At 43.8% G+C, this 14,841-nt stretch overlaps 1 protein-coding gene across 1 annotated transcript in view; it reads left to right on the top strand.

The window, feature by feature from the left end:
* Nucleotides 1-14,841, top strand: part of STIP1 (stress induced phosphoprotein 1) — a 1,768,405-nt gene that overhangs the window by 745,113 nt on the left and 1,008,451 nt on the right. The gene's annotated exons all lie outside the window — the stretch shown is intronic.

The raw sequence follows: 14,841 nt of genomic DNA, 5'->3' as shown, positions 1-14,841 counted from the left end.
CAGATCCTGCACAGCCAACTCAAGACCTTAAATCTGGCAGCATGGCGGATAATCTAATCATACAAAAACACACCTCTCACTAAGGCGGTAATGGATGTCACTTTGGAGGCCTCGTACCAGAAAATCTTATGCTGGAAAATGGAAGAGATTCTGTGCATGGAACCAGGCACAAGGGATTAACATCACTGTACCAAATATTCCTCAGATTTTGCAATACTTAACTGAGATGCTGAACAAAGGCCTATCCTTTTCATCAATTAAAATTCATGCCTCTGCCATTTCAGCTCATTACAATATAGAGCCACCTATTTTTTCTCCTCCTTTATTAAGGCAGTACCTCAGAGGAGCCAAAAACTTGAGGCCTCCAAGAAGATCACCAATACCTGCATGGGACCTCAATTACGTCTTGGAAAAACTCACCCTGCCTCCATTTGAGCCAGCCTCTGCAGCTGATATAAAATTTTTATCTTGGAAAACAGCTCTGCTCCTAGCAGTAACCTCTGCAAAACGATCCTCAGAGATACAGGCACTCATGGCTGTGGAACCTTTTATCATTTTTCATCCAGATAGGGTTTCTCTGAGGACAAACCCGACATTTATGCCTAAGGTAGTGCCCAGTGTGGCCCTTGACCAAACTATTCATTTGCTTACTTTTTATCCAAACCCACAGAATAAGGGTGAGAGACGTCTGCATTCTTTGGGCATACACAGACAGCTACGCTTCTACTTGAACAGAACCAAGGCTTTCAGAAAAACTGAGCAATTGCTAGTGGCATATGCTGCATGATCACAAGAAAAGCTATCTCAAAGCAGACCATTTCAAAGTGGATAGGCCACTGCATTAGTTTCTGCTATTCACAGCATGGCAAACCAGTGCCTAAGGGCATTAGGCCACATTCAACCAGAGCAGCAGCCACATCAGTACCCTTCCTCAGAGGAGTACCAACCAAAGGCATTTTAGAGGTTGCAACTTGGAGTTCAGTGCACACCTTTACAAAGCACTACCATTTACCACTCTACTCTAAATCTAGGGTAGGCTTTGCCACTGCAGTTCTGCAGGGCCTCATAGCCACTCCTAATCCTATTTAGCTGCAGCCCCCCAACCTTAGCTTTGGGATTCAACCCAATTGTAATGACTGCAACAGTGAAACACGAACATAGTACAGTTGTGTACACTTACCATAAATGTAGATGTTTGAGTGTATTCACTGTTGCAGTCCAGGTTACCCACCCGCCATCCCCCATATCTTTGCTGGGACTTATCTGTTATTCTCTATTCTATACAACCTATGTGGTGTATTTGCTTGAAGATGAAGGCATAGTTTACTTTGCTGCATGACTGCTTTATTGTCATAGTTTTAGCCTACCCTTTTGGGGGCACCTGACATCTGGGGCAAGAAAAACTGAAGAAAATGGCGTCGGCTGCATCTTTTATACCCCTAGCGCACTGACGTCAGGGAGGAGGTGACAGCAACTGATGCCGGACCTAGACTTTGGAATTCAGGCAGACTGCGGGTAGCCTGCCAGCAGGATAACCCAGTTGTAATGACTGCAACAGTGAATACACTCTAACATCTACATTTGTGGTAAGTGTACACAACTGTACTTTTCTGATGTCCTTCATGGATGCATCTGCAGTCATAACAACTGGGTTGTCCTGTCGTCAGGCAGCCCTTCAGTCGGCCGGATTCCAAAGTCCGGTCCGCCGGCTGATGTCGCACTTCACCCGACGTCATCTCTGTTGGTCTTAGGGTATAAAGGCATCAGCCGACGCCATTTTCCTCAGTCTTTCTTGCCGCGTGGCGCCCAAAGCAGAAGCTGTTCGCAAGTGCCGGTCGGTCGGATCCAGAGATTACTTCTACCGAATACTACTTCGAAGACTTCTAAAGCTAAGTACCCCATTGGGGACTCTTTCTTGCCTCAGCCGATGTCAGAAAAAGTTAATAATTGTTTAACCTGTGGGAAACAAATACCTCATAAAGATTTCCACTCTTATTGTCTGCCTTGTTTAGGCCCAGCCCACGACGTAGCAGCCTGTTCGGCCTGTGCTTCCTTCAACCGACGAACGCTTAGGCGTCGGTCGGAGTTTGCAGAACAGTTTTTCGGTTCTGATTTTGCGTACATTATGCCGTCGGATCCTCCGACTACCCAATCTGCCAAAAAACGCAAAGATAAAGACCGACACTCGCGGTCCGCGGTTTCGGCCGAAACCATGGTTAAGCAAACCGCGAGTGTCTCGGTTTCGGCCAAAACCGAGAAAACTGATCAAAGTACAGCTGAATCTATCTCTACAACTGAGGCCCCTGCTGCCACTCTTGAATCGGCCTCAGAAATTTTATCCACTACGGTGGTTGCCACTGACTTATCAGACACCATTCCCTTGGATGTCTCTACCCCAGCACGTGGTGCTGCTAGGCCTCCAGCAGCCATGTCCATTAAGGCCTTCGCCAGGGCTAAAGCAGCCAAGACTACTAAAACAGTGCCTGTTAAACCCCCCACAACCAGGCCCTCTTCTAGTTCTCAAATGCTTACCTTGGCAGAAGATTTAATTTCATTAATTAGAGGATCTCAATCTCACCCAGACAGGGCCTCTCAGCCCCAGAGAAGAGACCTAGGGCAGAGCCCCCTGAGCCAGTGTCCTCTGATGATTCTGCTGATGAATCAGACATAACTGACCAGCCAGAGGCTCCTTTCTCCAATTTTGAAGATTCTGATGCTGAAGAATCCATTCCAGCTGCTTCCCCACCAGAAGAATTCTCCTTTGGGGAAACCTTACATGCCATGCGAGAGCAGTTCCAATGGCAGCAACAGGATTTTTCAGACTCCAGAAAAAGACTTAGGACCTTTCTGCACCTTCCACAGCACAGGCCCTTAGCTATACCTCCTGTTCTCTCTGTGGTGGATGATGCTTTCAATGATGTCTGCTCCGCTCCAGATTCTTTACCCCCAGCACCTGCCAAACCAGACAGATTTTACAGGGTGCCAGATACTCATCGCCACCTTTACAAGGCCCCACTTGCAGACCCCAAACTATATCCCAGGGTCCCAAGGCAGTAGCCGCGACCATAGCTAAAAACCCTATTCCTTCTGAAAGGGAAGCAAGGTCATTAGACAGATGGGGTAAAAAGGTCTACACTTCAGCTACTCTCTCAGCTAGAGCTTTAAACTGTCAGTTTCACATGATACAATACCAAGAGTTTATGCTTGATCAGTTAACTAAAAAGCTAACCACTGATGAATCTCTTGATAAGAAATATGTATTAGAAATGGTAAATAACATACAACAGGTTAGTAACCATTCCTTAAAATGTGGCTATGATGCACTGGAGGCTTCATTTAGATCAGCCATGACTGGCACAGTGATAAGAAGGCATGCATGGCTAAAGGAGCAAGCTTTACCGGATCATGTTAAAGCTAAGTTGCTAGATGCTCCTATGGATAAGACAAGTTTGTTTGGTACACCTGCCCAGCAGGTTATGAAGGAAATGGAAGAAAAGGCAAAATCTGTTCAAACGGTTAAAGATTTCTTGCAGGTTCAACCCCCAAGGTTTAGCAGGAACTGGCCTGCCAAAAATTGGTCCTTTCCTGACTCCACAAGATCTCAAAGGGGCAGGAATAGACGTTCTAGAGGCAGAAACCAATCCAGAGGAGGTGCCTACAGAGGACGACAGTGGCAAGGTAACAACAGGGGCACAGACACAACCACTGCCACTACATCAACACAACCACAGTGACTTAACCCTAAATCCGCCTACCAGGGAACAAATAGCAGCACCTCTAGGCGGAAAGTTAACCTTATTTTCAAAGAACTGGCACTACATAACAAAAGACAAGTGGATTTTACGAACCATAGATCAAGGTTACCGGTTCCACTTCCACACTTTACCAGTCAAGAGGAATGCCAAATCTACCTCCAAATCAAAAAACAGAGGCTCTACAACAGGTAATGGAGTTAGCAAACATGAGAGCTGTGGAAAGAGTGCCAACAGCAGAGCAAGGAAAGGGGTTCTACTCCAGACTATTCCTAGTTCCAAGAAAGGAAAAAAGTTGGAGACCAATTCTCGACCTGTCCACCTTAAATACATACATCATTGTCCCAAAATTCAAAATGCTGACCCTACAGCAACTTCTTCCCATGCTGGGCAAGGAGTGTTGGCTGGTAACTCTAGATCTCAAGGAGGCATACCTGCACGTCCCCATTCGACCAATCTGCAGAAGATACCTCAGATTTCTTGCAGGATCAGAGCACTATCAATTCTCAGCATTGCCCTTTGGCTTATCTACTGCGCCCAGAGTATTCACAAAATGCCTGGCATCAGTAATCGCCCATTGCAGACTACAGGGAATTCAAATTTACCCATACCTGGACGACTGCCTGCTACAAGGGACAACAAAAGCAAGCTGACAACAGATTTACAAAGGGTCATTTACTTGCTACAAGCACTGGGATACACAGTCAATTTACAAAAGTCAAGGCTGATACCATCCCAAACAAGAACATTCTTGGGCGCGGAATTGGACACAGTAAAACAAATGGCATTCCTAACTACAGAAAAACAAAAAGAACTCCCTCTTTACTTCTTGGCACTAACAAAACTGAACAAGTTAACAGCAAGAAAAGTACTGCAGGCCTTGGGCTTCATGGCATCATGCATAATCTTGGTCCCATTTGCCAGACTACATATGAGAAAACTACAGTGGTACCTAAAGAATTTATGGTCCCAACACAGGCACAGCCTAGAAACAGAAATCCCACTAATTCCATGCTTAAAACAGGAGTTCCTATGGTGGGCTCAGGCATGCCAGTCAAACCCAGGCCTACCCTTTCGCAGATGTCAAGCAAGCCAGACCATCACAACAGACTCTTCAGACCTAGGATGGGGGGCCCACATGCTGGACAAATGCGTGCAAGGATTGTGGACACAGGATCAACTTCACCTGCACATCAACCTAAAAGAAATGCTGGCAGTAAAACTGGCAATCCAAAAGTTCAGACCATTTCTCAAAGAGGGCCAGTTGATGATAAGGACAGACAACACCACAGTCATGTGGTACATCAACAAACAGGGAGGAACTCATTCATACCCCTATGCAGAATGACTTTGGAGCTGTGGACCCTGGCACTCAGCTACAACATCCAGTTACAGGCAATATTTGTACCGGAAAAGAAAATACTCTAGCAGACATATTAAGCAGAACCACATCGGATGCCCACGAATGGAAGCTGCACCGGACATCTTCAAGACCATCTCAAAGAAATGGGGAATGCCTCAGATAGATCTATTCGCATCACCTCTCAATCACCAGCTCAAAAAATTCTGCACAAGGACATTCCACCCACTAGCATGGAAAGTGGATTCGCTCTCCTTCAGCTGGAAAGGCCTAACAGCATATGCATTCCCACCTCTTCCCTTGATACACAAAGTACTACTAAAAATCAAGGAAGAACGTCCAAGGATAATCCTGATAGCTCCAAACGGGCCAAGACAACACTGGTACCCACTGCTGCGGAGCATGTCTCGGAACAATATGTGGCCAATACCCCTGATGCCTTTGATGTTAACTCAGAACAACTACAGCATCATACATCCAAACCTAAAAACGTTGCAACTGACTGCATGGTACATCACATAGCAGCAGCTAATCCAGAACTTTCCCAAAGAGTTAAAGACATTATTCTTGAAGCACGCAGACCTTCAACAAGAAGGAACTATGCTGGAAAATGGAAAAGGTTTGTCATTTGGAGTACTGAAAGAGGAAAAGATGTGTCAAACATAGATATGCCTAACATTCTGGAGTATCTGGCGAACTTCTTCATTCAGGCCTGTCCTACTCCTCCATCAAGATACATGCATCAGCTATTTCAGCAGAATACAGCTTTGATCCACCTGTTTTTTCGCACCCTTTGCTCAGGCAGTTCCTCAGAGGAATCAAGAATGTAAAACCCCCAAGGAAACCACCATTACCAGCTTGGGACTTAAACTTTGTGCTAGAAAAGTTGACACTATCACCATTTGAACCAGCAGCAACAGCAGACCTACAACACCTGTCATGGAAAACTGCTTTCCTACTGGCAATTACTTCAGCAAGGAGGGTTTCAGAACTACAGGCCTTAATGGCGGTGCAACCCTTCCTAATCTTCCACCAAGATAGAGTGTCCATGAGGACTAATCCTACATTTATGCCTAAGGTGGTATCCAGGGTGTCTTTAAACCAGGCAATCCACCTATCTACCTTCTTTCCCAACCCACAAAACAGGGGGGAAAGAATACTGCATACCTTGGATGTACATAGACAGCCACGCTACTACTTGGACAGAACAAAAAGTAGCAGAAAGACTGACCAACTTTTTGTAGCCTATGCAACAGGAAGGGAAGGAAAAGCTATTTCCAAACAGACAATCTCCAAATGGATAGGAAATTGCATACGATTCTGTTACTCCTTCCATGGAAAACCAATTCCACAGAACATAAGACCTCATTCTACAAGGGCAACAGCCACTACCACAGCCTTCTTACGAGGAGTGGCAACCAAAGACATTATTGAGGCGGCTACTTGGACCTCCGTGCATACATTTGCCAAGCATTATAATTTGCCTCTATATTCCAGATCCCGAGCAGGGTTTGCCACTGCCGTACTGCAAGGGATCCTAAACACACCATAATCTAGTTTTATCCTCCTCCCCTGTTGGCTATGGTATTCTACCCAGTTGTTATGACTGCAGATGCATCCATGAAGGACATAGTACAGTTTTGTACCTACCATAAATGTAGATGTCCGAACTGGATAGCATCTGCAGTCAGGATTACCCTCCCTCCTTCCCCTCTGTGGTACTCCAAGGGTGTTTACCCTCCTAATAGCTAGCTGGTGGGGGGGGGAATCTTTTATGGTGTATTTGTTTGTATATATGTGCATACATGCTTATTTTTGTGTTTACCTCTATCTTTTTGGAAACATTGGCATCTATCTAAATTTCAGCCTTCAAGAGGGCTTCTGGCATCTGGGGCAAGAAACACTGAGGAAAATGGCGTCGGCTGATGCCTTTATACCCTAAGACCAACAGAGATGACGTCGGGTGAAGTGCGACATCAGCCGAAGCCGGACCCGGACTTTGGAATCCGGCCGACTGAAGGGCTGCCTGACGACAGGACAACCCAGTTGTTATGACTGCAGATGCTATCCAGTTCGGACATCTACATTTATGGTGGGTACAAAACTGTACTTTATGCTGTACTTCACCATTGCCTCCAACCAACAGATCTAGTATTGTGCCGCAAGGATTGCGAAAATTTGTTCCATTGCATGCTGAAAAACTTCACTTGCAGAATGTATTCCAAATTGGCATCCTTGGGAATCTATCTGCCAAATGGAGTATCAAAAGTAGTTAGAAAAGAGGATTTGCAATCAAGCAACACTTGCCAAAATGAACTCTTTGCGCCCAAAACAGAAAATAGTGGCATTCTGTACTACAGCTGCAACTTCAGCTGTGCACATTGGATGATGGTCTCTAATACTTTGCTCAAATCTCTTTGAGTTGATGCATATTCTGATTTCATCTGAGCCTTTTATTGTGAGCGTCTACCATAGACGACACCCATTCAGTTGGTTATGTGAATGGACAAAGCCTACCTTGCTGCACCATTTTATCCAGCTGAGCTTTAACTTTATATTGGAACTCCACTTGCTAGTCTGACTACTGGAGTAACCTTTGGGTGTAATTTCATGGAATACACAACTGGAAGTTTGCCCAATTTGTCATCGAAAATGTCAGCATACTCTGAGAAAATGGCTTTGGAAGAATTAGAACTCTGAACTGTACTCGCATGATTAACTTTAGCAAAAAAAGGCAGATTCTTTCTTGTACTATCTTTGAGAACCGATATAGATTGCACTGGTCTTCGGACTATATAGAATAAGTTGCAACGGTTCTCGGCCAGATAACATTGAAGTATCACTGAACCTTCAGTTTGAAATTCTTCACCTCCATAAGAAACAAGTCTCGCACTGCTGGTTACATTGAGTTTGTTAGTTCTCACTCTTGCAAATGTGTCTGCTGATATAACATTGCACTTTGACCCAGTGTCTACTTTGAGCTCTGGTTTTCCATTGATCCGGACAGTTCAAAACACTTCACTTTTTGTTAATAAGTTTACTGCATCAGCTCTTTCACCAAGCACTGATGCATCATCCACATAGAAGGCCGACTGTTTCGGCCCCACTTGATCGACTTGCTTTTTTGTGTGACATTTCTTTACAATTGTGTGAGGCTTACTTGATTTATAAAACTTTTGGAAATGGTTCGATTTTTTCTAGAAAACCTTTTGGCTTCTTTGGAAATCCTGTAGCTGCCACGTGCTTAAGCCTGCTCTTGTTTGCCACATTATACCATCTACGTTTGCTGTGGTGCCAACTGAAACCATGCTCTTGTCACTCACAAGCATACTTGTATGTTTTTCTGTCACTTCATGGATTTGACAAATCTCTTTTGCTTTGCTCAACGTTAAATCACTGTCATGAAGTACGGTCTTTCTCAGCAGCACTATTAATACAACATATAAGACTGTCCTTTATCAGCTCATTTTTTAGATCACCAAACAGACATGTTTTAGCTTTGTTTCTCAAGTCAGTTATATAAACCACACATTTCCCCTGGTTTCTGATCTCTTGTATAAAAGAAATGCTTCTCTAATGTAATATTCGTCTGGGGGTTGCACATTTCTCTAAACTTGCGCTTCAAACATTCAGGGCCATCCCTTGATTTAGCTTGTGCAACAGTATGACTATCTGTATCTTCTCCTTCATACACTGCTTGTGCATACACAAATCCGTGCTCTTTCTATGGCTTCAGACCCTGCTAGTTTCAGTGAAATGAATGCCCTGGTGTGTGTATCTTTATCTGCATAAGCTGCTTGTATGCAGCTATCGTACTGCTGCTCAACAGTTCTCCAGTTCTCTTCAATATTCTAATCAAACACAAGTGGTAGGGGTTTTTGAAATCAGTCTACCATATTAACACGTACATGCAAAGGGGTTTTGCGAATCAGCATGAATATACACACATACACATGTGCATATGTTTCTGGCATAACAGTACTTGCCAGTGCCTTCGTGCTCTAAACTTATACTTTTGGGATTATCCGAATTATGCAAACGAACAAACTTGTAGTACTTTTGCATAACTGTACTTTGTGCAGTAAACTTCTTGGGCTTTTCGATACTTTCCAAATTGTATCACTAAAGGCAGAAATGCTAATGATGCACCAGCCCTTTTTAAAGCTCTCACTTTAAGAAACATTTGAGAACTTTACAATGTGACTGAGTAATTCATGAGCACTGTAATACTCTTTTCTTGCAAACACATCATCAGTGTAAGAAACTTGTCAAGCAACTACACGATGCAAATTAGTCTAACATCTGTTACCGAAAACTCAACTTTCAAAGTAATTGCACTTTATGAATAACTGTGTACAGCACACTGAAATGTCCCCAAAATGGCGACACCTTGCTAGGCAACTCTTTACAGTACAAGAAGCACTCTGTAATGTTGGCACTTTGCAAATAGACGCACCCAGCACTAGAACTTTTTTCAAAATAGCTATACTTGACTGGGTTGCATGAAATAGTTGCAATTTGCTAACAATATACTCTTCAAAATACATGCACAGTAATAAGCACACACTGCAAGCACTTTTACACACACTTGTGATGCGTCAAATAACTTTAGTCACATCATTGATACAATATGAAGTCATGGTTATGCCCAAGCACAGCACTTTGCCCAAAACGCACACAATCGCCTTGATTTATTTTTTTGCTTAATGTACCCTTTTCTTTTTTTCAGTTTAAGGCATCTTTATGCCTAGTGTACTTTTCTTGTGCTCGTTTTACTCTAAACATGCCCAACTTTGCCTTAAAGGCACTTGTTTTGCTTTAAACATTTGCTTTACTTTTAATTGTTTCATCAATTACTTCTCTCTTAAACATTTTCAGTAGTTAAACCTTTTCCTACTTTCTGCTTGCCTGTTAATGCGGTTTGTGCCCTTGTAATACCCCTTTTTCATCTTTCACATCGAGTAAATAATTTATTTTTGATTACCTTTGACTCTTTCTGATTGTTTGTGCTTTTTTCTCTTTATTTTACCTTCGCTGTTGTCTTTACATCTCATGGCTCTGAATATTCTTCTCTCTTCGATTACGGTTCTGACACCATGTTGTTTTCATGTTAGGACAATAATAAATGAGTCTGTGGGTTCTGTTCAAGCAGCTTTATTTATACAAACACGTCACAATAGAGGTTCACGGACTGCAAGTAACTTGTATACAAAGTAACAACTCCTATAATGCATGCTCACTCTCTGGCTGCTTCCGCAAAATAGCACTAGGAATTGCACGTCTTGAATTTATACATGCACATGAAGCCTCGCATGCTGCTTAAAGATGTAGTGCACAAACGTTACACTCTGATCTACAATGATAAAACACGCTGAATGGCAATCCACACATCTCTGTTTAAAAGTGTTGCAGCTTCTTGGAGATGGGTATCCCTGCCCCCTTCTGCAGTTCTTCCTGTCTTTGAGGCTTTCCAGGACTCTACATCTCTCTATAGGTAACCCTTCTAAGCTTTTGCCCAGTGCTAATGCACTACCAACATACAAAGATAGTAGGGGTGTGGATAGATAGTGAAGGAAGGTTACACCTTTGCCAACCTGGATTTTAGGGTAATTAACTATCAGACTCAAAATGATCAAGTACTTGATCTCTGTCTTAGTTAGACAGGTCTTCCTACAGCAGAGTCTAAGCATCAAATGCACAGCTTACTCTCCCAGGCCGCTCAAGTAGCCAGACACAGCATTAAGTGTAGTTATAATGCTGTGTGCACTTCTAGGGCAACTTCCAATGGATCTTTTATTTGCAGATGTGCGTTGCTTTCCAGTCAGTCCCTGAGGATTTCAAATCAAAAGGTTTGGACTCGCCCTTGGACAAAGACTTAATGTTTTGGTTCTCTGTCTGCCAGCCTGTTCAGAACTCACCAAGACCAAGGTAAGACCATGAAAGACTGCAGGCAGAATCTACTCTCCTGTGTTCCAGATACCATAGGAACTCCACATCTAAATCTACCCCTTCATTAGCTTGGATCCTAGGGCAACTCTGAAACAACACCCCCAAAAAAAAAGGTACTGGGGGGGCATAGGGAACTGTTAACAGGGAGGTCTCCCTTTTGAAGCCAAAATCTTTGACCACCTTTGCAGTACCTCAGCTCCATTGCTTTTTCCCCAAACACTGTCACCGTCCCTTGCCAGGTGGGATGCTATTAACATCTGCAAGAGGGTCCTCTCCATCATTAAGGATGGTTATGCCATGTCTTGGGAAATATTCCTCCTCTGAAAGGCATTCCACAACCTTCTCACAAACCAGGTATTCCTTCTGACCCCCATTATTCAAGACCTGTTGAATTAGGGTACCAAGTCCCAAAAGACTTCATGGGGAAAAGGTTTTATTCCAGGATTTTTCTAGTCTCAGGGAAAGAAGGGCAGTGGAGACCTGTCGACCTGTCTCTCCTAAACACTTGGTCAAAGGCATCATCCTTCAAAATGCTCTCTTCACACAGTCCTGCCTTTCATCCTCCCCCAGGCTTTCTTGTCACTAGATCTGAAGGAAACCTACTTACGTATACCCATTTATCCTTTTTTCAGGAGATTCCACAGGTTTACCTCTGACTCCTCACTTTTCAGTTTACTGCTGTGCCTTTTCATCTTTCCTCATGTGCAGGCGTGTTCCCAAACTGTCTAGCTCTGGTGGTAGCTTTCTGCCTAATTTAAGGAATCCAGATTTCCCCCTACATGGATGACCTGATTCAAGCTCTCTCTGCAGAAATTTTTTCAGCATCTGCATTTCATCCTCCAGCATCTGACAGGTCAGGGTTTCACTATAAACTACAAAAAAAAAATCCCATATGGTCCCTAAGCAGGATCTTATTTTCCTGGGTTGCAGACCAAACATAGAATGAATGCCTTTCTTTCTTAGGGGAAAGTTCAGTTTGTCCATTTTTTTCCAAAATTTCTCCTCTGCAATCCATTGCTCAGCATGGGAGATTTTAAAGACTTGGGGATGGTGGCTGCCATGATTCCCAATGATACTTCTTGCCAGAATGTGCATGAGAAGAATTCAGTTGCATCTGAAGTCTGTGTGGTCCCAGCACTGTCATCCCTTGAGCAATCTGATTCCCCTCCTTCCTTGTCTCAAAGGAGCAGCTTTGGTGGAAGGGACAGGTTGTTAACCCAGGACTGCCATTTACACGACCTCCTCCACTTCGAGGTTCACACAGATGCTTCAAATGAGGTGTGGGGGCATAGAGAGTAACAGTGTGCAGGAGAAATGGCAATCTCTTTTCGTGAAGGAACATATCAGTCAAAGAATTCTGTAAGCTGTTCATATATTTGCCCACTTCTGGAAACCCGGGCCATTCCTCATGTACACAGACAGCACCAGAGTCAAGTGGTACATAAACTGACAGGGTGACACCAGGTCTTGCCAGTTATGCAGGTTAGCACAGGAGGCATGGAACCTGGCGACCTAAATGGACATAACACTAACAAACCAAATAGATCCCTTCTCAGGACATTGTGATAACAGACTCTCTAAGTTGCTCCCTGGAGGACTCCCATGAATGGACATATTTTGGAAAACCTCTGTAAGTCACCCTCCAGTGGGATACTCCTCAGACCTCTTGTGTCACAAGCCAACCATCAGATCCTCCAGTTTTGCACCATGGACCCTTGTTCCACAGAGTGGAGGGCTGTTGCCTTTTTTTTTCTCGTGGAGAAGAAAATTCCTCAATGCTTTTCCTCCTCTTCCAAAAATTCTTAAGGCACAAAAGGAGAAAACAAGATTCTTTTTAGTGGCACCATCTTGGCTGAGGCAGCATTGGTTTCCCCTGCTATTTCACCTGTCAGAAAGGAAAATTACGGAATACTTCAGCTTTACCTGATAACGCAGCAAAAAGGATTGCTGCCTCACTCAAGTCATCCATTTTTCACCTTGATCCCATGATGATAGGATTTTAATTCCTCAAACACCTCTTCCCCGAACAGGTTTTTGAAGTCCTACAAGAGGCCAGGAGACCCAGTTGGTGCCACAAATGTAGTTAGGGCCTACTCTTATCACAGGTTCCTGCTGTACTGCAATATCTCTGCAGACTATTTTGATCGGGTTGGCCTGCTATTCTGTAAAAGCTCACCTGTCATCTGTCAGTGCCTGCCTCCTCCTTAGCTGTCCACTTATGCCTAAGGTGGAGGTCAAACTTTTCCTCTGGAGTCCTGTATATCTTACCCACCAAGGTAACACGTATTCCCCTTGGGCTCTTAATTTTGTGTTAGAAAATCTTACAATGCTTCCTTTTGAAGCAGAATCTTATGAGTCTCTAAAATTATGTACTTTGAAAACTAGCCTTTTCTTGGCTCTCCCCTTGTGCTAGAGTTTTGGAGTTGCAAGCTGTCATAGCCATTCCCCCTTTTCTTAACATTGACCAGCTGTTTGTATCATTTGAGCACTAAACTGCGCCAGTCATTCTAAAGGCAAACTACTGCAGCTTGGATCTTTTAAGATTTTCTGCTACTCCCATAATGGTAAGAATTTGCTTTCCTGCCCTAAAGTACATTCGGCTAGGTCATTGGCTTCTTCAGGGGCTTTTCACAAAGGAGTTGACTCCAGGTCTGTCTTGGATGTTGCCACTTGGTCCTCTGTACATACCTTTACCAAACACTAAAGAAGTTAATGCTTTTTCCTGGTCCAGGGCAGCCTTTGCTAGGTCAGTTCTGTCTAGACTGCTGGACAACTCTAAACAACAACTCTTCCTTCCTCCTTCAGTTCTGGGAATCACCAGTATGTCAGGAATACTGCACTATAATAGTAGATCTGATGTCCTTTTTCATTCATCCCTCATCTAATGGGTTTCAAATCCGACTTGTCTACTACCAGATCCCTTGATCCAAAAGCTCTCAAGCTCCTCCCTTTACCCACTATGCCTCAACAGCCTAACATACCCCTGATCTCATTTGCCACCTTTCTGCTAAAGAAGTGGATCCTGTCCCCTCTCTAGCTTTTGAGTTTTTCTTGTGGAATAGTGACTTTAGCTTAAAATTTTCACGGCATAATTCCGTTTGTCCCATTCAGTTCTCAGCTAGAGCGTCTTCTGTGTGGAGGCATACGTGAATGGGGCGTGCCTTCGTTGAAGGTTGTGTGTCAGGGCTGGTAACCCGGTACGTAAAAATCGACTACCAATCATTACCGGACCAGAGTTCCGCTGTGGTGACCTCTAACCGGTAAAAGCTGAAAGACACAAATTCCGTTTTTGCATCTGCCTCCCCTGTTTGTCTTAGTTTTCTCGTGTTTCTTCTTTACAGATGTTACCAGTTTCTCGATACTTCTCTGTAGTAGCATTTCTGCTGTGCTCCTCTTTTAAAATTTCTATATTTAAACCTTTCTCTCTACTCGTGGAATAATTCTTGCAGGGGCTGACGGGTTCGTGAATTATCAGTTCCTTTGCCATCGACCAACCCGATCACTATGGCACCGACAATAGTTGCATCTACCCATTCGGTTCTATCTTCTCCTTCCATACAGTAGACCATTCTGCAGAAGGTTGATCTGAATTTTCTCTGGATTAGATATTCCCCTTCAGTAGACCCCCTTTTTGGGTCATCAAGAGAGCCCCTTTCTGGACAGACCTCAGTCCCCTTCTGGAATGTCAATCCGTTACCCCAGGAATCTCTCAGAATTGGATGTGGTCAGATTAGCTGACCAACTTTTAGCAGCCAGAGGCCTTTCTGCACCCTCACAGAC

This window comes from Protopterus annectens, chromosome 6.part1 (assembly GCF_019279795.1).
Source record: "Protopterus annectens isolate FY-2018-M chromosome 6.part1, PAN1.0, whole genome shotgun sequence".
Classification (NCBI taxonomy): Eukaryota; Metazoa; Chordata; order Ceratodontiformes; family Protopteridae; genus Protopterus; species Protopterus annectens.
This window is presented reverse-complemented; position numbering and strand designations above follow the sequence as displayed.